General features: G+C 43.6%; 2 protein-coding genes across 2 annotated transcripts in view; one reads left to right on the forward strand and one right to left on the reverse strand.

Moving 5' to 3' along the window:
* KLHL2 (kelch like family member 2) overlaps positions 1 to 23,983 on the reverse strand; it is a 223,970-nt gene that overhangs the window by 182,694 nt on the left and 17,293 nt on the right. The gene's annotated exons all lie outside the window — the stretch shown is intronic.
* TMEM192 (transmembrane protein 192) overlaps positions 1 to 23,983 on the forward strand; it is a 113,230-nt gene that overhangs the window by 4,496 nt on the left and 84,751 nt on the right. The window lies entirely within an intron of this gene.

Consider the following 23,983-nt stretch of genomic DNA (forward strand, 5'->3'; position numbering starts at 1 on the left):
TTTTTACCCAAATATCCATGGTAAAATGAGGGTGCGTGTGTGCGCGTGTATACCATAATTACCTGAGTCGGGTCCGCGCTGCTGCAGGCCTCCGTCGTGCGTCCCCAGCGTCGTTGCTATGCACGGCGCGGCGCACTGACGTCATGCGCCGCGCTGTTCAGCGCATAGCAAAGACGCCGGGGACGCACGACGGAGGCCTGCAGCAGCGCGGACCCGACTCAGGTAATTATGCCACCGGGGATGGGGGGAGGCAACGGGGCAGCGGCGCCGGCAATGGGTGCCGCTGCCCCTTCTCTCCCCCTGGCGCCGATAACCAGGGGGTGAGAAGGGCCGACAGCAGCGCTCTAGACCCCAGGAAAGGCAGGGGGAGAGAAACGGGCAGCGACGGCCTCTCTCCCCCTGCCTTTCCTGGGGGTGTATCGGCGTATAACACGCACACAGACTTTAGGCTAAAAATTTTAGCCTAAAAAGTGCGTGTTATACGCCGATAAATACGGTAATCAAATTCGCTCATTCTGCAGGTCTAAATTTAAGGACCTTACCAAGGAAGTGAACCCCAATGATTTTGACTTCATTCTCACTTCCACAACAGATAGATCTATCTCAGTGCTATATTATAAACTTCGCAAATGGTACGCCCCCCCCCTTCACTAGCAATAGGATCGAAATGGGCGACTGTCTTACAAGATACTGATGCTCCAGAACATATTTTGGTGGGATGGTCAGATTTTAGGAAAAATTTTACTAATGAGAAATGGAGGGAATCACAGCTTAAACTTATACACTCTGCTATATATGCGTTCACCCTACCACCATCTATAAGTAACCCCTCTAGAAATGATTACTGTCCTAAATGTACACTACCACATGCTGACCTTTATCACTGTATTTGGTTATGTCCACGAGTTCAAGCTTACTGGGACCTAGTGTTGAACTTCCTTAAATCATTGCTAATGGCCCCTGCTGAGTTGAGTATGGGTCAATATGAGGCCCTCTTTCATATTTCTGTGAAAAAGTCAACTGACGGTTACACATATAGCCATCTGTCTCCTATTTCACACACAGTTTTGTTTCTCGCTAAATTGAACCTACTGTGTGAATGGCTCTTGCTATCTGTTACCACGATCACTCATTTAGTGGAGGCATTAAAACATCTCTTTAATTTAGAGAGGAAAGAGGCTATACAGCACAAGGAACAAACGGCAAAACCATTGTTTAAAAAATGGCGGTCATTCCTGACTATGTATTACACTCCTTCAGAGATCACAGCCATAGTTCGCCCTTTTGCATCTACTCAATGGTATGTCATGGCGGCTCTTGCTGGTTCTCTGGGGGTGTTGAAAATTCCTTGAGATAAGGCAAATCTTTTTCCTACATATATTCTGCCCTTCGGTTATTCCCAGGACCTATCACGGGGAATTGTACTGGGGGAGGGGGGGGGGAGCTGGGTTCTGGGCGACGGCTGATTATATGTTTTGTCTGTCTTTGTAGTTTGTCAGTCTTGTATGTCTCCCCCATGTAATTTATCTGTTCTATGTGATACATAAGTATGGGTATCATTATTCTTTGATTTCTTTATATCAATATCACACGTCTGATATCCCATTGTTGACTGAAACGGACTGAAATGCATTTCGAATGTTCTCCATTATGATTAATATTAGGGTTGTTCCTACCGAGATTATAGAATACATACTTATTTGATTACTAAGTGTATGTTATATCCTAATGTACAGCTGGGACTGGGTAGTATGTCCTTAGCTAACCTTGTGCTTTAGAGGACCTGCGAGCCCTCTTATTGTACTTTTATACTGGTTATACCCTTGACCAGTACTGTTTGTATGGTTATTTCTTATGCTTGATAAAATAAAAATTGTTCATTTAAATTCTAACTTTTTTTGACATATTATAACAATGTCTAATCTGTAATTTGATGCCTTTTGGAGATTTTTCCATCTTTCCTTTTCTTCTTTATGCACATTAATAAACATTTTTACCTGGGGTGCCCAAACTTTTGATCCCCACTGTAGTGTCTGAGACTTGTCTGAGGCATATCTCAGACAGTGTGCGACAGTGTGCATCAGAAAAATCCAACTATCCCGACATTGCATTGTGAAAAGCCAAAAAAGGGGCATGGTCTGCCTCAAAGGGGGCGTGTCCGGTCCCAAAAAGGAGTGTGGTTTCACCACCCGACCTATTTACTATTGAATTCACAGAAAATTCTGTGAATAAATGGCTGGAAATTTCCACCTAGAAAAAGCTGGTCAGAAAATTTTCCCGACTTGTAAATCTGTGATCCCAATAGTAAATAGAGTGGAAGTCTACAAGTCTGAAGCAACATTTCACACTAGTGAAAACCCTACACTCTTAGTAAATGAGGCCCATTGTCTCTTGTGTCCCAATAAGTATTATTAATCACATAGACCAGCTGGTGTATACAATTCGAATCAAAAAGAGATAAAAAAAAGTTATGAAGTGTATTAGAAAGATTTATGATTTGCCAAGCTGTACAACATATAAAAAGTTATTAATTCTGGCAGTGCCCATTTAAGTGTTAAGTTCCATTTTAGTTTATGGAAATGTAGGGTACTTATTATTGTAAGGTAAAAGCTGGATATCTAAAAAGCTGTTATACCCTTGATACATTTAGGTTGTTGTGTTATTGTTATCATGTACATATTGCCCAACGAGGCATAAGGACAGAGGGTTGTCGTAATGAATAAATGCTTGATTAAACCATGCTTGCTTATGTATTTTTACTAAACTAATAAAAAATATATATATATATATTTTTTTTTTTACAGATGAATCATTACTTATTTAGCACAAGTACTAAGCAAGTGCTTTAAATTTTTCTAGACTTTATGCCCACGTATGAAATTATTTCAGGCAGCAAAAAGCAAAAAATAAATAAATTAAAAAAATACTGAAACCTTGATATACTCGCACATGTTAATGTATTTTAGCACACAGTTAACTTCTTTCCTTAGCTTTTTTTTTTTGCGTTAGATTTTTTTTCCCAACCATCTATGGTAGTAAATGTTTTTAGATGACTAATTGATAAATGTCAAGTAGGTACGTGTGTACCTAACAAACTGTGCCCCAAATAAAAAAAAAAATATATATATATATATAAAAGAGGGCGTTCACACTGCGGACTCTCCGCTCGCTGAATTCAGCGAGTGGAGATTCCGTCTGGCGGCTGCCACGTAAAATACTTCGGCGCTAGGGCCGCGGGGCACTGAGGAGTCACCATTGACGGCTATGCAGTGCTCGCGGAATCTGTGCGAAGAATGAACATGTTCTTTCTTTGCGCGGAACAGTTTCAGTGGCGGAATTGTCCCCCGCGGGAATTCCGTAGTATGAACATGCCCTTCAGGAGAAAAATACAAGTGTAGTGATAAGTGTGTATGGGAAAATTAGTGTATTTAAGATGGGTTGAGGGTTGGCACTTCGGTAAATCAGTGGTGGTGCAAGTGGACGGATAAAAGAGGTACTCCAGCCCTAAGACATCTTATACCCTATCCAAAGGATAGGAGATAAGATGTCTGACCCCCGCAGTCTTGCATTCGGCACCCACCTCTTTGAGCTGCACCCCGTGCTTCCAGCTCACAAACTGCCAGGTGCCGACCACGGGGCCGGAGTATCGTGACATCCCGACTCCGCCCCCGTGTGATGTCATGCCCCATGGGTGCCGAATGCAAGATTGCTAGGGTCCACAGTGGCGGGACCCCCGCCGTCAGACATCTTATCCCCTATCCTTTGCATAGGGGATAAGATGTCTTAGGGCCGGAGTACCCCTTTAAATCTAGAGCCTAGTAGAAAAGTATTAATCCCAGCACTCACCATAAATGTGTCCTGTTTATATTGAGGATATGCAATAAACCCCTTTTGCATGAGTGCTGGGATTATTACTTTTCTACTAAGGGCAAATTAAGTGAAATAATTTTTGGGGTGCATAGGGGCACATTTACAACCGTTGAATGGGAAACCTCCTTCTGAACAAAAAGGTGTGACTTTTTTCCCTTCAGCCTTCACCTTTAAAAACTAAAGGGCGGGGGGGGTTTTGCAGAGAGGCGTGGCCTTCAATGGTCCAGCAGATTTACCTTAATTTATGACAGGAATTGTAAGATTTTGGCTGAAATCATATTTTAGTCAGGCAGTGCAGAAGCAGCAAAAGATATGCAAAATAGAAGCCTGTTAACATTCCTGTTATTAGATCTGGCTTATCTAATGACAGTGTTCTTTTACTGAAGACCTACATGTGAAACACCAGCTTTAGTAAATTCCACCATAATAGTCACTAAATAAACTACCTTAAAGCAGAAGTATCACAGCCTGTTTGTTAATATGTAAATGAGGATCAAGTGCTCAGAGGAGTGTTCCCCAGCAAAGCAAGAGCCCAGGGTTCTGTCTACCCCACTAATAAATAAAAGGACCTAACTAACTCTGGTGTTTTGCCATGGGGAATTCCCTCTGGGCACTTAAGCCTCATTTACATATTAAAAAGGCTGACAGGTCAACTTTAAAACAAAGCATTTAAAGAATTAGGACAAATAATTGCAAAAGAACTGCAATATTACGGTAATTGATATTCACTTCTATTGTAAAGGAAACCTGTAATGCAGTCTCATCTGCCAGTAAGCAGAATGTTATAGGGAACAAAGAGTTGAGCAGACTGATATACAGTTTAGTGGGAAAACATTCAATAAAACTGACATTATTTGTATCTCTTATTTTGGTTAGGAAAACCCTGGTCATGAAAGAGTTAAAGTGGCACTCTCAGGGAGAATGGTAGAATAAACAGACCTATATGAAGCTCATGGAGCTGTAGCATTTGGCCACAGCAATATACAAAGTCTGGGCAAGAGTAGAACCTTCCATGAAACAACAACTGCAGCTACTTTGTTACAATACATAGAATTCAGGACAGCTGCAATGTAAGTTACTGGAATAAAGTCACAGTCACCTACAATAGAATATATCCTATGACATATCTTGTGTGTGTGCCTGTCATAAGTGAACCAAAGCTGAAGGTATGACCGGGAAGGAAAATCCTCGTTGCGGCAATCACTCAGTGTTTGGCTGGCGGTAGCCGGGAGAGGTATGTATAGCCTCAGAGGGCAGTAACCGATGCGGACAAGTAAAAAAAGGAAACAAAGTATTTTATTTAGTAAGGGACTACGTGTTGCGAGGGGCAAGACCCCCTCTTCATCAGGTCCAAGAAGAGGGGGTCTTGCCCCTCACAACGCGTAGTCCCTTACTAAATAAAATACTTTGTTTCTTTTTTTACTTGTCCGCATCGGTTACTGCCCTCTGAGGCTATACATACCTCTCCTGGCTACCGCCAGCCAAACACCGAGTGATTGCCGCAACGAGGATTTTCCTTCCCGGTCATACGGAACACCTTCAGCTTTCCTCCACCGGTCAGAACTCGCTTCTGACACGGGATCACCTCGGGCAGCTCCTGGCTTCATACCCTGTAATTGGGTTCTACGCTATATCAGGTGTTGTACCTGGCATACAACACCACCAGGTGAGCACTATCTTGCACACATCATATTACTGAATCCTATCGGAATAACGGCACAGGCTGTGCCTCCTATTTGTCTCCCCTTCCCTCGTTTTTGTCATAAGTGAACCAAAGACGCACTGCTATCAGGAGAATGTTGAGTTCTGCTGTAATGGAGAACAGAACATCACATGATGAAAAGGCCTTACAAGAAAACCAAATAAAGTTTTCTCATCATAAAAAAGTGCTGTAACTTACACAAACCTTAGGCTTGGTTTAGGCTAATGAATCTCCATCTGGAGATTTTGTGGGATCACTAGGACTATGCAGACATTGCTGTCCAAAAGATGTATTCCGCTTGGATTACATAAAAAAAAATGAGCAAGATCATTCTTTTTGCAACAGAACTTTAACAGCTAAAGCTCCGCCCCTGAAATTCCGTAGTGTGCAGGAAATACCACTGACAGCAAGAGGACTTTGCTGCAATGGGATTTCCAAGCAAAATTTCTAATCTGAATTACGCTTGGAAATTTCATAGTCTGAACCCAGTCTTTTGGTATCTGTGTTGGAGAAATATTAAAAGGGACCTTGTTCCCCTTCGTTTTTGTGGTAGGCATTGCAGAAGGTGAACTCCCAGCAATGTTACTGCATATGCTAAGGTGTAAAATTAATAAGAGAAGCAAAAATAACCCAATTACGCAGATTTATTTGAATATCTATTTTAACAAGAGCAGCTCTTTAAATCTAGAGAGTACATTCAAAATCTTAAAAACAGATGGCTTCCTAAGTTCAGCAATAATTTTATACAAAGCAACTAAAATTATGATAACTTGCCATTCGGTACTTATTCCACATTCCTGCTAGGTAGGTGGATCGTGTGGATTGCAGTGCCGGTTCTGTTACACATGGGTGTCACTGTTGGCAGTAACATTTCTGCCGACCCATATTAAATATTTTTGGCAGAACACACTGATTTTTAGAAATCCTAACAACCCTAAATAAAATCAAGTAATACATTTGCATGAAGTGATGAAAACTGAACAGCAAAAACTAAAACCTTATGCTGAATAAATATTGTTCACTGAGCTTTAAAAAAGAAATATGTAAAAGAATTTAACCCCTATCCAAAGGATAGGGGATACGTTTTAGATCGCAGTGGCGCATCACGACCCCCACCCAAAGCGGGGGCTCCCTCTTTATAGCTCTATGGGATAGCCAAAGATTGCCGAACAGCTCTCCCATACAGCTATATGGAGGGGACGTAGTAGGGGTCGAGACGTGCCGCTGGGAAGCAGAGCTGGGGCTCCAAACAGGAGATCGCAGGAGGGGGGCCCAGCGCTCGGACCCCCCACAATCTAAAACTTATCCTTTGGGTAGGGGATACGTTTTTTTTTTAACATGATACTTCTCCTTTAACCTCTTCAGGACATAGGGCGTATGGATGCGCCCTGCATCCCGAGTCCTTAAGGACCGAGGGCGTATCCATACGCCCGTGGGAATTCCGGCCCCCACCGCTAGCCGGTTGGGGACCGGAGCCGGATGCCTGCTGAAATCGTTCAGCAGGCATCCCGGCATATCCCCCAGGGGGTCATTATGCCCCCCATGTCGGCGATCGCCGCAGATCGCTGGACAATTCAGTCCAGCGATCTGCGGCGATTCCGGGTCAATCGGGTCTCCAGTGACCCGATGACCCGGAATTACTGGCTGTTCGCGGCCGTCTCTGACGGCCCCGAACAGCCAGAGCCTGCAGGGGTAAGGTGGCACTGGTGCCACCTCACGATCGCCCTGATTCGTCGGCCGGATTACCGGCCGAACCAATCAGGGCGCCTGCTGCGGGTGTCACTCCCGCACCCGCTCCGCCCCTCTTCTGGAGGACGTGAGCAGGTGCGAGACGTGCACCCCGGGTGCTGGGGACCCCGATCCCCGGCGCCCCTGTTGGGATCGGGGCCCCAGGAGCAGCTGCGGCGGCGGGACTGACCTGCAGCGTCTGGATCGTTGGAGGTGAGTGACAGCCTCCTGCTGTTGCTTAGCAACAGCTCCCAGCATGCAAAAAGGGCATGCTGGGAGCTGTAGTTATGCAACAGCAGGAGGCAGACCACCACAACTCCCAGCATTCCCTTATGGGCATGCTGGGACTTATGGTTTTGCAACAGCTGGAGGCACATTCTTTCTATGGAAAAGTGTACCTTCAGCTGTTGTATAACTACAACTCCCAGCTTGCACAAACAGCTAAAGTGCATGCTGGGAGTTGTAGTGGTGCATCTGCTGGTTGCATAACTACAACTCCCAGCATGCCCGTTGGCTGTCGGTGACTGCTGAGAGTTGTAGTTTTGCAACAGCTGAAGGCACACTGGTTGTGAAACTCATTTTTTTTTTTACCTAACTCAGTGTTTCACGACCGGTGTGCCTCCAGCTGTTGCAAACTACAACTCTCAGCAGTCACCGTACACCATGCACCGTACATGCTGGGAGTTGTAGTTTTGCAACAGCTGGAGGCACACTGGTTGTGAAACACTGAGTTAGGTCACAAACTCAGTGATACATAACCAGTGTGCCTACAGCTGTTGCAAAACTGCAACTCTCAGCAGTCACCGACAGCCAACGGGCATGCTGGGAGTTGTAGTTATGCAACAGCTGGATGTCCCCCCCCCAATGTGAACGTACAGGGTACACTCACATGGGCGGAGGATTACAGTAAGTATCTGGCTGCAAATTTGAGCTGCCGCAAACTTTCTGCTGCAGCTCAAATTGCCAGCGAGAAACTACTGTGAACCCCCGCCCGTGCGACTGTACCCTAAAAACACTAAACTACACTAACACAAAAAATAAAATAAAAAGTAAAAAACACTACGTATACACATACCCCTACACAGCCCCCCTCCCCTCCCCAATAAAAATGAAAAACGTCTGGTACGCCACTGTTTCCAGAACGGAGCCTCCAGCTGTCGCAAAACAACTCCCAGTATTGTCGGACAGCCGTTGACTGTCCAGGCATGCTGGGAGTTTTGCAACAGCTGGAGGCACCCTGTTTGGGAATCACTGGCGTAGAATACCCCTATGTCCACCCCTATGCAATCCCTAATTTAGGCCTCAAATGCGCATGGCGCTCTCACTTTGGAGCCCTGTCGTATTTCAAGGCAACAGTTAAGGGTCACATATGGGGTATCGCCGTACTCGGGAGAAATTGGGCTTCAAATTTTGGGGGGTATTTTCTGCTTTTACCCTTTTTAAAAATGTAAAATTTTTGGGAAAACAAGCATTTTAGGTAAAAAAAAATATTTTTTTTTACATATGCAAAAGTCGTGAAACACCTGTGGGGTATAAAGGTTCACTTAACCCCTTGTTACGTTCCCCGAGGGGTCTAGTTTCCAAAATGGTATGCCATGTGGGTTTTTTTTTGCTGTCCTGGCACCATAGGGGCTTCCTAAATGCGGCATGCCCCCAGAGAAAAATTTGCGTTCAAAAAGCCAAATGTGACTCCTTCTCTTCCGAGACCTGTAGTGCGCCAGCAGAGCACTTTTCACCCCCATATGGGGTGTTTTCTGAATCGGGAGAAATTGGGCTTCAAATTTTTAGGGGTATTTTCTGCTATTACCCTTTTTAAAAATAAATTTTTTTTGGGAAAACAAGCATTTTAGGTAAAATCTTTTTTATTTTTTTTACATTTGCAAAAGTCGTGAAACACCTGTGGGGTATTAAGGTTCACTTTATCCCATGTTACATTCCCCGAGGGGTCTAGTTTCCAAAATGGTATGCCATGTGTTTTTTTTTTGCTGTTCTGGCACCATAAGGGCTTCCTAAATGTAACATGCCCCCCAAAAACCATTTCAGAAAAACGTACTCTCCAAAATCCCCTTGTGGCTCCTTCCCTTCTGAGCCCTCTACTGCGCCCGCCGAACACTTTACATAGACATATAAGGTATGTCCTTACTCGAGAGAAATTGGGCTACAAATACAAGTAAACATTTTGTCCTTTTACCCCTTGTAAAAATTCAAAAATTGGGTCTACAAGAACATGTGAGTGTAAAAAATGAAGATTGTGAATTTTCTCCTTCACTTTGCTGCTATTCGTGTGAAACACCTAAAGGGTTAAAACGCTGACTGAATGTCATTTTGAATACTTTGGGGGGTGTAGTTTTTATAATGGGGTCATTTATGGGGTATTTCTAATATGAAGACCCTTCAAATCCACTTCAAACCTGAACTGGTCCCTGAAAAATACTGAGTTTGAAAATTTTGTGAAAAATCAGAAAATTGCTGCTGACCGTTGAAGCCCTTTGGTGTCTTCCAAAAGTAAAAACACGTCAATTTTATGATGCAAACATAAAGTAGACATATTGTATATGTGAACCAAAAAAAAATGTATTCGTAATATCCATTTTCCTTACAAGCAAAGAGTTAGAAAAATGCAAAATTTTCAAATTTTTCATCAAATTTACGGATTTTTCACCAAGAAAGGATGCAAGTATCGACAAAAATTTACCACTATGTTAAAGTAGAATATGTCACGAAAAAACAATCTCGGAATCAGAATGATAACTAAAAGCATCCCAGAGTTATTAATGTTTAAAGTGACAGTGGTCAGATGTGCAAAAAACGCTCCGGTCCTTAAGGCCAAAATGGGCTCCGTCCTGAAGGGGTTAAAGGGGTACTATGGGATACAATGTTTCTTTTAACTTGCCCAAATTGCCAGCATTCTCTCCTTGATGTCTCTGCTATTGCACTCCCAGCCTCCGCAGTGATCCTCTTTCTGCTTCTTGTGGTCAAACTGTCACACTGCGCTCAGCTAATCGCCGGCCACAGCAATGTCCTGTCTCGGCCAGTGACAAACTGAACGGCAGTGTGACATATTGAGCCATGGCACCAGAAAGAAGACCAAGCCATGGCTTAATAAGTCATATTCCCTGAAGTTGACAATTAGCTGAGCCGTACTGTGACAATTACAAGAAGCAGGAAGAGGACTGCTGCAGGAGACTGAGAGCGAGATACCAAAGGAGCGGCAAGAGATTAGTCCAGATTGTTTTTTTTTTTATTTCTGGCATTCTGGGCAAGTTGAAAATGAAAAGTTGTATCCCCGAGTACCCATTTAAATCCAGACATGTCAAAAGTTTAGATCGCCCCTAGTCTACGGTTCAAAGACCCGCTGCAATAGTTATACACAAGTGAAGTACGCGGTAGACAGAACATGTCACTTCCGCCACTTACCTTACCTGTAATTGACATGTAATGTATGTCTCTATGCAATAGTAGTTTGATCCATGAAAAATCTAAACATAACTCTATAACTTCCTGTGTTCATAATTTTTCTTGATATTTTTGCTTTGTTTACAACTGAAATAAAGAGTGAAAAACATTATAAAAGTATTAGAACATTGTTTCCAAAGCTGCTAGTTACAGATGTTTTGCAGCCTATATGGAAGTACCTCTAAAGAGATCTGATCTAATTTCATACAGAATAAATGGAACAAAACACAGAATCCAAATACAGCCATGTGAATGCAGCTTGAGGCTTAGTCATACTTCAGTATTTTTCATCCTTCATCCCTTCTTTAATCCCTTAAAGGGGGTTCTCCACCATAAGGTGATGTTAGTATGTACCTGGCAGACAGTAATGGACATGCTTAGGAAGGATCTGCGCTTGTCTTGGGCTAAATTGCTATGTTGTGAGATTACCATAACACTGTGGCTAGTTTTTGTGAACTTGCATTTCCTGTTTGACTTTTCTTTTTTGCCTACAAATGCCATGATTCCATTTTCCTCCCTCCCACACATCAGCCACCCCACCCATTGAAACATAAATGAGCTGCATCCATTCAAAAGACCTGTGGTTTTCAATCAGGGTGCCTACAGCTGTTGCATTAGTTGCAGATTGATCTCTCTCCCACCAAGCAATCGCTCCACCCATTAAATGGGCACTGTCACCAACTTTTTTTTTTGATATGTTGTAGTACAACATATCTCTAATATAGTTTACATTTGAAAACCGGCCACTAGGGGTCTCCCTCCTAGTGGCCGGCTGCAGCCTGGCGTGATGTCACGCCTGAAAAAAGACTGATTTTGGCCTGGCATTCAGTCCTTTTTCATTTAGGCTGCTCTCACTCCCTGCCTGTCAATCAGACAGGCGGGAGCGAGCGCATTGGCTCCCCGGCCACTGGCTGGGAGGCCACTCCTCCCGCACGTGCCGTCGCCGCCGCTGCCCCTGTACGCCCGCTGCCGGACTCTGCAGTATCTGTAAGTAAGAGGGAACTGGGTATGCGGGCGGGGGGTTTGTGATGGAGGGAACGGGGTATGCGGGCGGGTGGGGGGGGGGTTGTGATGGAGGGTATGGGGGGGCTTTGACGGAGGGAACGGGCAAGCGCCGTAGCGCCGCATGGCACTAACTTATAGTTTATCTACACAGGGTGCCTCCAGCTGTTTAACTACTACAACTCCCAGCATGCCCTGACAGCCTATAGATGTCAGGGCAAGCTGGGAGTTGTAGTGGTGAAACAGCTGGAGGCACCCTGTGTAGATAAACTAAGGGCGGAAGTGTTGTCCCCAGCAGGCATCAGTGACGTGGTGCCTGCTGGGAAAGTCTTCCTGGTAGTGAGCACACTACCAGGCAGACAAAAAGTTATTTTTAATATAGTAAGAAGAAAAATTAAAAGCAGGGAGGGGGTTAGGGATAGATTGGCAATAGGCAGGGACAGAAAAAAAAATAGGATGGTGGGAGCTACCCTTTAAAGCAGACAGGCTCCCTGTCATCAGCTGACTAGTAAGTCAGGTTTCAGCCGCATTGCAAAAGTCTGGGAAAAATCTGAGACAACAGTAATTTTGTATGTAGTTAAAAATAAATATTATAGTGAAAAATCACAGAAGAATTGTGAAAAAAACGTCACACACAGGTACAGACACTATATTATGAACTACACTAACTTTACAGCCCCTGTAGCATAGTCAAATAAAAAAAAAATCCTGGAATACCCCTTTAAGGTAACACCCCATTGTGGCCTTAAAGGAGTTCTCTGGTGGAAAACAACTGGTGCCAGATAGTTAAACAGATTTGTACATTACTTCTATTTTAAAATCTTAAGTCTTCCAGTTTTTATCAGCTGCTGTATGCACCCGAGGAAGTTCTTTTCTTTTTGAATTTCTTTTCTGTCTGACACCTCTGCTGACACCTGTCTGTTTCAGGAACTGTACAGAGCAGAAGCAAATCCCCATAGCACACCTTTCTTGCTCTGGACAGTTCCTGACATGGACAGAAATGTCAGCAGACAGCACTGTAGTCAGACAGGAAAGTAATTAAAAAAGAAAATAACTTCCTATGGAGCATACAGCAGCTGATAAGTACTGGTTGGATTAAGATTTTTAAATATAAGTAATTTAAAAATCTGTTTAACTTTCTGGCACCAATTGATATAAGAAAAATAGTTTTCCACAGGAGTACCACTTTTTGCGTTGTCGTTTATTTCCTCCTCACCTTCTAAAAATCATAACTTTTAACTGGTTAACGATCAAGGATACACATCTTTGTGCCATTAACTGTGCATGGCACGGCTCCTGACTCAAACCTGTGCCAATCTAATGATTCCTCCTTAAAGTCCCCAAAGGGGACAAATAAATTGTAAAAAAAAAGTTTAATAAAAGTTTTTGTTTTTTAAAAAACATTAACCCCTTCCATATTAAAGGTTAAAATCAACCCCCTTTTCCCAAATTCCATATTAAATATATATAAAAACATAATAAAAGTAAACATATGTGGTATCGCTGCATGCCTGTGTCCAAACTATAAAAATACAATGTTAATTAAACATACGTCAATGGCGTATATATAAAAAACGATCAAAAAGTCCTATGAAAACAAAAATGGTACCGATAAAAACTAGAGATCATGGCGCAAAAAAATTATCCTCACACATTTTCTGTATATGGAAAAATTTGAATGTTATAGGGGTCAGAAGAGAACAAGGGAAACCTACAAATTTTCATGCATAAAGTTATAATTGTTTAACAGAAGTAAAACAAAATCAAACCTATATAAGTTGGGTATCATTTTAATCATATGGACCTACAGAATAAAAGGTAAGGTGTAATTTTTACCAAAAAGTGATCTGCGTAGAAACGGAAGCCCCCAAAAGTTACAAAATGCATTTTTTTTTTTTTCAATTTAGCCCCCCCAATTTTTTTTTCTGGTTTCGCTGTAGATCTTGTGGTGAAATTATTGATGTTATTACAAAGTAGAATTGGTGGCACAAAAAACAAGCTCTCATATGGGTTTGTAGGTGGAAAATTGAAAGCATTATGATTTTTAGAAGGTGAGGAGAAAAAAACGAAAGTTCAAAAATGAAAAAACCTGTGGTCCCTAAGGGACCTAATTTCCCTAATTTCTGTCCACAGACCCATGTGTGAGCTTGTTTTTTGCATGACCAATTGTAATTTGTAATGACATCAATCACTTTACCATAAAATGTACGGCAAACCCAAAAAAACTATTATTTGTGTGAGGAAATTGAAAAGAAAACTGAATTTTTGGAGACCTTCGTTTTTACACTGTACACTTTACTGCAAAAATGACGTTTTCTTTATTCCTTGGTCATATATACAGAAGATGAGTAAACTTCCTTGCCGATCATCCAGCCTTTCTTCCAGACAGAGTATGGGAGCTCACAAGCCTGTAAGCCCTGACGGCAGTGTTTCAAGCCTCGCAATGGACTTTCCAAACATATCCGCATCCGCAAACATCTAGCGATTCTGCATATGTATGACTATGCTTTGTTTTATACTTTGAACCTTGCCGAAGAAAGTTTTGTATGAAAGGTGATGAATGATAAAATACAAGAGTAATTAGCATATTCCGTGGTTTCGTGTGCAGTTCTTTATTTTGTGGGTCAATACGAATAAAATTATACTTTATTATTGAACTTAAAACTAAATTTTTTTCACAAAATAAGTATGTTTAAAAATTAGTACTTTGACCACCTTTAACTTTCAAATTTTTTCCGTGTATGGGGCTGTATGAGGGCTCCTCGTTTTTTGCGCCATGATACATAGTTTTTGGATTTTTATTTTATGTTTACGCTGTTTACCATACAAAATCATTTACATTATTTTGTGATATTTCAAACATTTATGTACACGGCACATTTTTTAAATTTTTTTTTCTTTACTCTTTTTATGTTATAAAATACACAGTATTTATAGCAATCATTAGATTGCTAATACTGTTCAGAGCAATGCATAGGCATAGAACTGATCAGTATTATCAGCCATCTTCTTCTCTGGTCTATTCGATGTCAGACCAGAGAAGATGATCCTGGGATGACAGCCGCCATGTTGGATGATCGGATCCTTGTGGCACTGGGCGCAGGCAACTCAATCATCCATTCAAAGTGCAGAATGGCTGCATTGATCTGTATTGATCACGGCATCTGAAGGGTTAATGGCGGGTCCCTGGCTGCTGATAGCAGCAGGGACCTGCCGTGCATGATGTGAGCACCGGAACGTTGCTCACATCATTAAATGGCGTAAATGTATGTCCTGGTGCGCTAAGTCCTAGCATATCAGGACATACATTTACGTCCATTGTCCTTAAAGGGGTACTCAACTCCTAGACATCTTATCCCCTATCCAAAGGATGGGGGATAAGGTGTCTGATCGCGTGGGTCCTGCAGCTGGGGATCTCCGCAATCTCTCCTGCAGCACCCGCTTGTAATCAGCTGCATGGAGCGAAGATCCCTCCGTGCTGATGACTCACGATACAGGGGTCGGAGTATCGTGACGTCACGGGCCCACCCCCTCACTGCAAGCCTATGGGAGGGGGCGTGCAGCTGATGACAAGTGAGAGATTGCAGGGGTCCCCAGCGGTAGGATAGGGGAAAAGATGTCTAGGGGCGGAGTACCCCTTAAGGGGTTAAGCTAAAATCTCTGTGACTTTACCATAGGTCATTCTACAGGGAGAAGAGGCTGATCTGTGAGCAACAGCACTGGTGTCTACCACTATTCACTGGTGGCACCTGTATGATTCTACACTGCTCAGAAAACATAAAGGGAACACTTAAATGGGCACTGTCACCAACTTTATTTTTTGATATGTTGTAGTACTTATGTACTACAACATATCTCTAATATACTTTTATTATTATTTTTTTCATTAAAAAGGTTTAATTTACAATTAAAAACCGGCTACTGAAAAAGGACTGATTTTGGAGTGGCAATCAGTCCTTTTTCAGTTAGGCTGCACTCGCTCCCTGCCTGTCAATCAGACAGGCGGGAGCGAGCGCATTGGCTCCCCGGCCACTGGCTGGGAGGCCACTCCTCCCGCACATCGCCACCGCCGCCTCGTTGCCACCGCCGCCTCTGTCCCTGCACGCCCGCTGCCGGACTCTGCAGTAATTGCAAGTGTAATGAGGGAACGGGGTATGCGGGACGGGGGGGGGGGTGAGGAGTGAACGGGCTAGTGCCGTAGCGGGGGGGGGGGGGGGGGAAACGGGCTAGCAAAAAAAATAAAAAAATAGGATGGTGGGAGCTACCCTTTAAACAACACAATGTAACTCCAAGTCAATCACACTTCTGTGAAATCACACTGTCCACTCAGGAAGCAACACTGACAATCAATTTCACATGCTGTTGTGCAAATGGAACAGACAACAGGTGGAAATTAAAGGCAATTAGCAAGACACCCCCAATAAAGGAATGGTTCTGCAGGTGGTGACTGCAGACCACTTCTCAGTTCCTATGCTTCTTGGCTGATGTTTTGGTCACTTTTGAATGCTGGCGGTGCTTTCACTCGAGTGGTAGCATGAGACGGAGTCTACAACCCACACAAGTGGCTCACTTAGTGCAGCTCATCCAGGATGGCACATCAATGCGAGCTGTGGCAAGAAGGTTTGATGTGTCTGTCAGCGTAGTGTCCAGAGCATGGAGGTGCTACCAGGAGACAGGCCAGTCCATCAGGAGATGTGGAGGAGGCCGTAGTGCAAGGAGGAGCACTGCCAGAGCCCTGCAAAATGACCTCCAGCAGGCCACAAATGTGCAGGTGTCCACTCAAACGGTCAGAAACAGACTCCATAAGAGTGGTATGAGGGACCAACAGACATAGGCGGGGGTTCTGCTTACAGCCCAACATTGAGCACATCTGGGACATCATGTCTTGCTCCATCCACCAATGCCACATTGCACCACAGACTGTCCAGGAGTTGGCAGATGCTTTAGTCCAGGTCTGGGAGGACATCCCTCAGGAGACCGTCCACCACATCATCAGGAGCATGTCCAGGCATTGTAGGCAGGTCATACGGGCACGTGGAGGCCACTCACACTACTGAGCCTCATTTTGACATGCTTTAAGAACATTACATCAAAATTGAATCAGTCTGTAGTGTGGTTTTCCATTTGGATTTTGAGTGTGACTTTCCATTTGGATTTTGAGTGTGACTCCATATTGAGACCTCCATGGGTTGAAAATTTTGATTTAAATTGATAATGGATCTGCTGCAAGGGTGTCATTGAATGGGTTTTAATCTTGCCCTAACTGAAGTGATAGCTACCAAAAAGGCTGTTTTCCAGCAAAGTATTCTAATTTCTAAAATAAACAAGAGCTAAAATGGTGGGATGGTGAAACTTTTCAGGACAGTACTTAAATTCCAGAAGGGAAGTAGATTAGACAACTTGGGGGGGGAGGAGCCTAATGCAACTGTCATGAAGTGCTCCACCCACATGTGGTTGTGTAGACCTTTACAAGTACTGCGTTTTAGACACTTTAGCCTATTGCTCTTGACAGCAGCCCTGTAGACTAGACTAGTAGTGAATTTTAGGGAAGGACAATGGCCTGAAATACTTTGTGGCCGATTTCAGGCTTCAAACATAAAGATATAAAACTGTAATTTTTTGTGAAGAACCAAAAACAAGTCCGGTACTGTCGGATAGTGATCGGATGATGTTGGAGGCCCCCCTCTCCTTATTGGAGATTCAGGATGCCATGGAGGACATGACTAAGGGTAAATCTCCGGGCCCTGATGGCCTTCCACTGGAGGTTTACTTGCGGTATTCCGACATGCTCCTTCCATCCCTGCTTGCAATGTTTGAACGGGCATTTGAGGATGGTATTCTACCTGCCTCTATGTATGAGGCAACCATAGTTGTCCTCCTAAAACCTGATAAAAATCCTGTGGAGTGCGGTTCTTACAGACCCATTTCTCTACTGAATCTGGATCATAAAGTGCTTACAAAAGTTTTAGCTAACCGATTGAACAAGGTAATCCTATCCATAATTCACCCTGATCAATCCGGCTTCATGCCGGGCAAATCCACATCCGATAACATTCGTAGGGTACAGGTGGCTGTCCAGGTGGGGAATGCTCTGGGGGGGGGGATTGGGCTTTGGCGTCGCTGGACGCCGCCAAGGCCTTTGATTCCGTGGAATGGGGTTATTTACAGGCTACCCTTGTTAAATTTGGTTTTGGTCCTAACTATAGAAAGTGGGTGTCCCTCCTGTACAGATGCCCGCAAGCCCAGATCCTGGTGAATGGCGTGTGTTCTTCCCCGTGTTCTTCCCCGGGTACGCGTCAGGGGTGTCCCTTGTCCCCGCTCCTGTTTGCGGTGGCAGTGGAGCCCCTCGCCCTCCGCATTCGACAGGATCCTGGCTTCCGAGGTACGTCTACGGGGGGCCGGGAGGAGCGTATTGGCCTCTATGCCGATGATATGGTGTTATTCCTCTCTGACCCTGCATTGATGCTTCCGTATGTTATGGCGCTCATGGACCGTTTTGGGTATTTCTCTGGTTTATTCATTAACTGGACTAAGTCTGCAGTGATGCCGCTTCTGTCTAAAGATTGGCCCCCAGTAATGAATGGTCTCCCGGTGGTTTCCTCATTTAAGTATTTGGGGGTTCACATTCACAGAGATCCTTTGCTTGACCTGTCCGCCAATATACTCACTCTACTTCCTTATATTAAAGCGAAGTTCCGGGTGTGGGCCACGCTCCCGTTGTCGGTCGCTGACCGTATCGATCTTATTAAACTCATTGTCTTACCTAAGTGCCTTTATGCGCTGGAGCATGCCTCTGTGCCTGTACCTAGACACTTTTTTGATTCTCTTCACTCCCTTCTTTCACCATTTATTTGGGGCCCCAATAGACCTTAAATTCGGCTAACCATGTTACAACGCCCCAAGTTGGCGGCGGGAATGTCACTCCCTGACAACTCCGGTATATCAGGCACTGGATCTCTGGGGATGTGGTGCCGGACTCCGAACAGTCCTTAGCTAGGTCTGTCCCGACAATGACCCTTAGGATGCTGCTAGATAGTCCTGTCCTTAGAGGTAGAGCTTACCTCCAACTACATAAGCTGGCCATAAAGTTCTGGTGGGCTGTTAAGGGAATATATGGATATACTGACATCTCTGAGGATACCCCTCTATGGCATAACCCTCAACTTCCTCATGTGGGCGATGCTCTGGACCCAGTCTTCTGGCAGAACGTGGGGGTGTTTACTTTGGGGCATGTTTACCGTGACAATGTGCTCTGTTCATTTGATCAGTTGCAATCCAGTCAAGCTTTTTTAAATACCTCCAGCTCCGACACGCCCTGAATGCCCAGTTCCCAATGGGGAGCCCATTGATATCAGCGTTTCCCCTTATTGGGGTTCTGAAGTCGCAGGGTCCCAGGGGGCTGGTGTCCATCCTGTACACGCACCTTATTCAGGCCAAGAACTCCCGCACTCCAGTACCGGCGGTCCGGCATTGGGAATCCCATATCCCTAATTTGACTAAGGATTATTGGGAGGACATTTTTTCCTCCCACATGTTAGTGTCCCCGGCAGCGAATAATAAATTGATCCAATTGAACATTATCCACTATAGTTATATCACTCCTTTAAGGCTCCATAGAATGGGTCGTTCAGACTCCGATGCTTGTCATCGCTGTAGCGCTGCCAGGGCAGACTTTTGGCATTTGATATGGGCCTGCCCCTATATAGCAGCTTTCTGGTGCGCAGTGCTCACTTTTTTGGCTACTCTGGCTCAACCTTCCCTATCTCTTGATCCTTTGATCTGCCTTTTTGGTATCTTAGATGAGGAGATATGGACACATCACGTGCGTACGTTTTTGCGGGAAACTTTGTTCTTGGCCAGGAAGGCTATTGCCCTTAAATGGATGGCCCCCGGCTCTCCTACCTTGACTCAATGGAAAGCTATGGTCAATGCTACATTGCCGTTCTCACACATAGTGTACAAAAATAGGAAGTGCCCGGGTAAATTTTATTCTGTGTGGGGTGGTTGGTGCTCCTCTCCCTTGACTCAATGCTCGTACTCTGTGACCTCCTCTGGGACAATGTAAGATCCTCTGATGTTATGCTTGCTGTCTGTTGTCTTCTCTAACCTTTGTTTCTCTTTCTGTGTACGTTTGTCGATTCTTTTTCTCTTGATGGATGCGTGGGTTACCTTTCGGGGTTTTTTCTCATGGGTTATTTGATGGTACCACTAACTAGTGATAGTATTGGCGGACCTCGCGGGATGGTATACGATTGATAATTTTGGCGAATGTTCGCCTTCTTGTTCTATTTTGTTTTCAGTTTACCCTACCTCAGTTGGGTAGTGTTTTATGACTTCGATGTATACCATGTGATGTAACCTGGTGTATCCTGTCGCTTGCATTCTGTATTTTGATGTATGGTCTCATGACCCTTTCTCTATGTACTGTAGATATGCTTTGTGTTCACTTTAATGGGCCTGTGGTCTAACGTTATTTACTTTTCAATAAAACGAATAAAAAAAAAAAAAGAATAAAAAACAAGTGGGACACAATCATGAAGTGGAACGAAATTTATTGGATATTTCAAACTTTTTTAATAAATAAAAAACAAAAAAATTGGGCGTTAAAATTATTCAGCTCCCTTAAGTTAATACTTTGCTTGGGGTATGTCTCTATCAGTTTTGCACATCAAGAGACTGACATTTTTGCCCATTCCTCCTTGCAAAACAGCTCGAGCTCAGTGAGGTTGGATGGAGAGAATTTGTGAATAGCAGTTTTCAGTTCTTTCCACAGATTCTCGATTGGATTCAGGTCTGAATTTTGACTTTGCCATTCTAATACCTGGATATGTTTATTTGTGAATCATTCCATTGTAGATTTTGCTTTATGTTATGGATCATTGTCTTGTTGGAAGACAAATCCCCGTCTCAGTCTCAGGTCTTTTGCCGACTCCATCAGGTTTTCTTCAAGAATGGTCTGGTGTTTGGCTCCAACCATCTTCCCATCAATTTTAACCATCTTCCCTGTCCCTGCTAAAGAAAAGCAGGCCCAAACCATGATGCTGCCACCACCATGTTTGACAGTGGGATGGTGTGTTCAGGGTGATGAGCTGTGTTGCTTTTACGTTTGATTTTGGTTTCATCTGACCAGAGCACCTTCTTCCACATGTTTGGTGTGTCTTCCAGGTGGCTTGTGGCAAACTTTAAACAACACTTTTTATGGATATCTTTAAGAAATGGCTTTCTTCTTGCCACTCTTCCATAAAGGCCAGATTTGTACGTCAGTATACTATGGACAGAGTCTAACACCCCAGCTGTAGATCTCTGCAGTTCATCCAGAGTGATCATGGGACTCCTGGCTGCATCTCTGATCAGTCTTCTCCTTGTATGAGCTGAAAGTTTAGAGGGACGGCCAGGTCTTCGTAGATTTGCAGTGGTCTGATACTCCTTCCATTTCAATATTATCGCTAGCACAGTGCTCCTTGGGATGTTTAAAGCTTGGGAAATCTTTTTATATCCAAATCCGGCTTTAAACTTCTCCACAACAGTATCTCGGACCTGCCTGGTGTGTTCCTTGTTCTTCATGATGCTATCTGCGCTTCAAATGGACCTCTGAGACTATCACAGTGCAGGTGCATTTATACGGAGACATGATTACACACAGGTGGATTCTATTTATCATCATTAGTCATTTAGGTCAACATTGGATCATTCAGAGATCCTCACTGAACTTCTGGAGAGAGTTTGCTGCACTGAAAGTAAAGGGGCTGAATAATTTTGCATTTCAGTTTTTTATTTGTTAAAGTTTGAAATATCCAATAAATTTCCTTCAAATCATAACTCTTTCAATTTTGCACATAAAATTCCATATGATGGCTTTTTTTTTTGCGCCACCAATTCTAATTTGCAGTGACAGTCATTTTACCCAAAAATCCACGGCGAAACGGAAAAAAAAATGGCATTTTGTAACTTTTGGGGGCTTCCGTTTCTACGCAGTGCATTTTTCGGTAAAAATAACACCTTATCTTTATTCTGTAGGTCCATACAGTTAAAATGATACCCTACTTATATAGGTTGGATATTGTTGTACTTTAGAAAAGAATCATAACTACATGCAGGAAAATTTATATGTAAAACATTCTCATCTTCTAACCCCTATAACTTTTTTATTTTTCCGCGTACGGGACGGTATGAGGACTAATTTTTTGAGCCGTGTTCTGAAGTTTTTATCGGTACCATTTTTGTGTTGATCGGACTTTATAATCGCTTTTTATTCATTTTTTCATGATATAAAAAGTGACCAAAACTACGCTATTTTGGACTTTGGAATTTTTTTGCGTGTACGCAATTGACCGTGTGATTTAATTAACGATATATTTTTTTTTATAGTTCGGACATTTCGGACATACCACATATGTTTATTTTTATTTTCACAGTTTTTTTGGGGGAAAAGGGGGGTGATTCAAACTTTTATTAGGGAAGGGGTTAAAGGGGTACTCCGGTGCTTAGACATCTTATCCCCTATTCAAAGGATAGGGGATAAGATTCCTGATCGTGGGAGTCCCGCTGCTGGGGACCCCCGGAATCATGCACCCGGCACCCTGTTTGTAATCAGTCCCCAGAGCGTGTTTGCTCTGGGACTGATTACCGGCGACTACAGGGCGGGCGGCGTGTGACGTCACACCCCCACGTGATGTCACGCTCCGCCCCTCAATGCAAGCCTACGGGAGGGGGCGTGATAGCTGTCACGCCCCCTCCCGTAGGCTTGCATTGAGGGGCGGAGCGTGACATCACATGGGGGCGGGACGTCTCACGCTACCCGCCCTGTAGTCGCCGGTAATCAGTCCCGGAGCGAACACGCTCCGGGGACTGATTACAAACGAGGTGCCGCGTGCATGATCCCGGGGGGTCCCCAGCGGCGGGATTCCCGCAATCAGGCATCTTATCCCCTATCCTTTGGATAGGGGATAAGATGTCTAAGCACCGGAGTACCCCTTTAAATTACCTTTGTTAACTTTTTATTCTCCTTTAACCCCTTAAGGACCAAGCCCATTTTCACCTTAAGGTTTTTTGCACATCTGACCACTGTCACTTTAAGCATTAATAACACTTTTCATTCTGATTCCAAGATAGTTTTTTCATGACATGTTCTACTTTAGTCGATACTTGCATCATTTCTTGGTATGGCATACTATTTTGGAAACTACCCCCCTCAAGGCATGTAACAAGGGGTCCATTAAGCCTTAACACCCCACAGGTGTTTGACAACTTTTCGTTAAAGTCGGATGTGTAAATGAAAATAATTTTTTTTTTCACTAAAATGCAGTTTGTTTTTTTAACCAAATTTACCATTTTTACAAAGGGTAATGGGAGAAGATGCCCCCAAAATGTGTAACCCCATCTCCTCTGAGTATGGAAATACCCTATGTTAGGATGTAAAATGCTCTGCGGGCGAACTACAATGCTCAGAAAGAGAAGGAGTCACATTTGGCTTCTGGAAAGCAAATTTTTCTGAAATGGTTTTTGAGGGGCATGTCGCATAGGAAGCCCCTATCGTGCCAGAACAGCAAGCAAAAAAAAAAAAACACATGGCATACTATTTTGGAAACAACACCGAATGAAATAAGGGGTACAGTGAGCATTTACACCCCACTGGCGTTTGACAAATATTTGGAACAGTGGGCTGTGCAAATGAAAAATTAGTCAGATACCTGTGGGGTGTAAATGCTCACTGTACCCCTTATTACATCACATGAGGGGTGTAGTTTCCAAAATGGGGTCACATGTGGGGGGTGTCCATTGTTCTGGCTCTATGGGGCCTTTGTAAACACAGATGGCCTTCAATTCCAGACAATTTTTCTCTCCAAAAGCCCAATGGCGTTCCTTCTCTTCTAAGCATTGTAGTGCACCCGCAGAGCACTTTACATTCACATATTGGGTATATTCTTACTCAGAAGAAATTGGGTTACAAATTTTGGGGGCTTTTTCCTATTTTCTCTTATGAAAATGAAATGGTAACACCAGCATTTTAGTGAAATTTTTTTTTTCATTTTCCCATCCAACTTTAACACTTGTGGGGTATTAAGGCTCATTATATCCCTTTTTACGTTCCATGAGGGGTGTAGTTTCCAAAATGGGGTAACACGTGGGTATTTATTATTTTGCGTTTATGTCAGAACCGCTGTAAAAAAAACAGCCACCCCTATTAAAATTAGCAATTTAGGCCTCAAATGTACATAGTGCCCT

Source organism: Hyla sarda, chromosome 1 (genome assembly GCF_029499605.1).
Source record: "Hyla sarda isolate aHylSar1 chromosome 1, aHylSar1.hap1, whole genome shotgun sequence".
NCBI lineage: Eukaryota > Metazoa > Chordata > Amphibia > Anura > Hylidae > Hyla > Hyla sarda.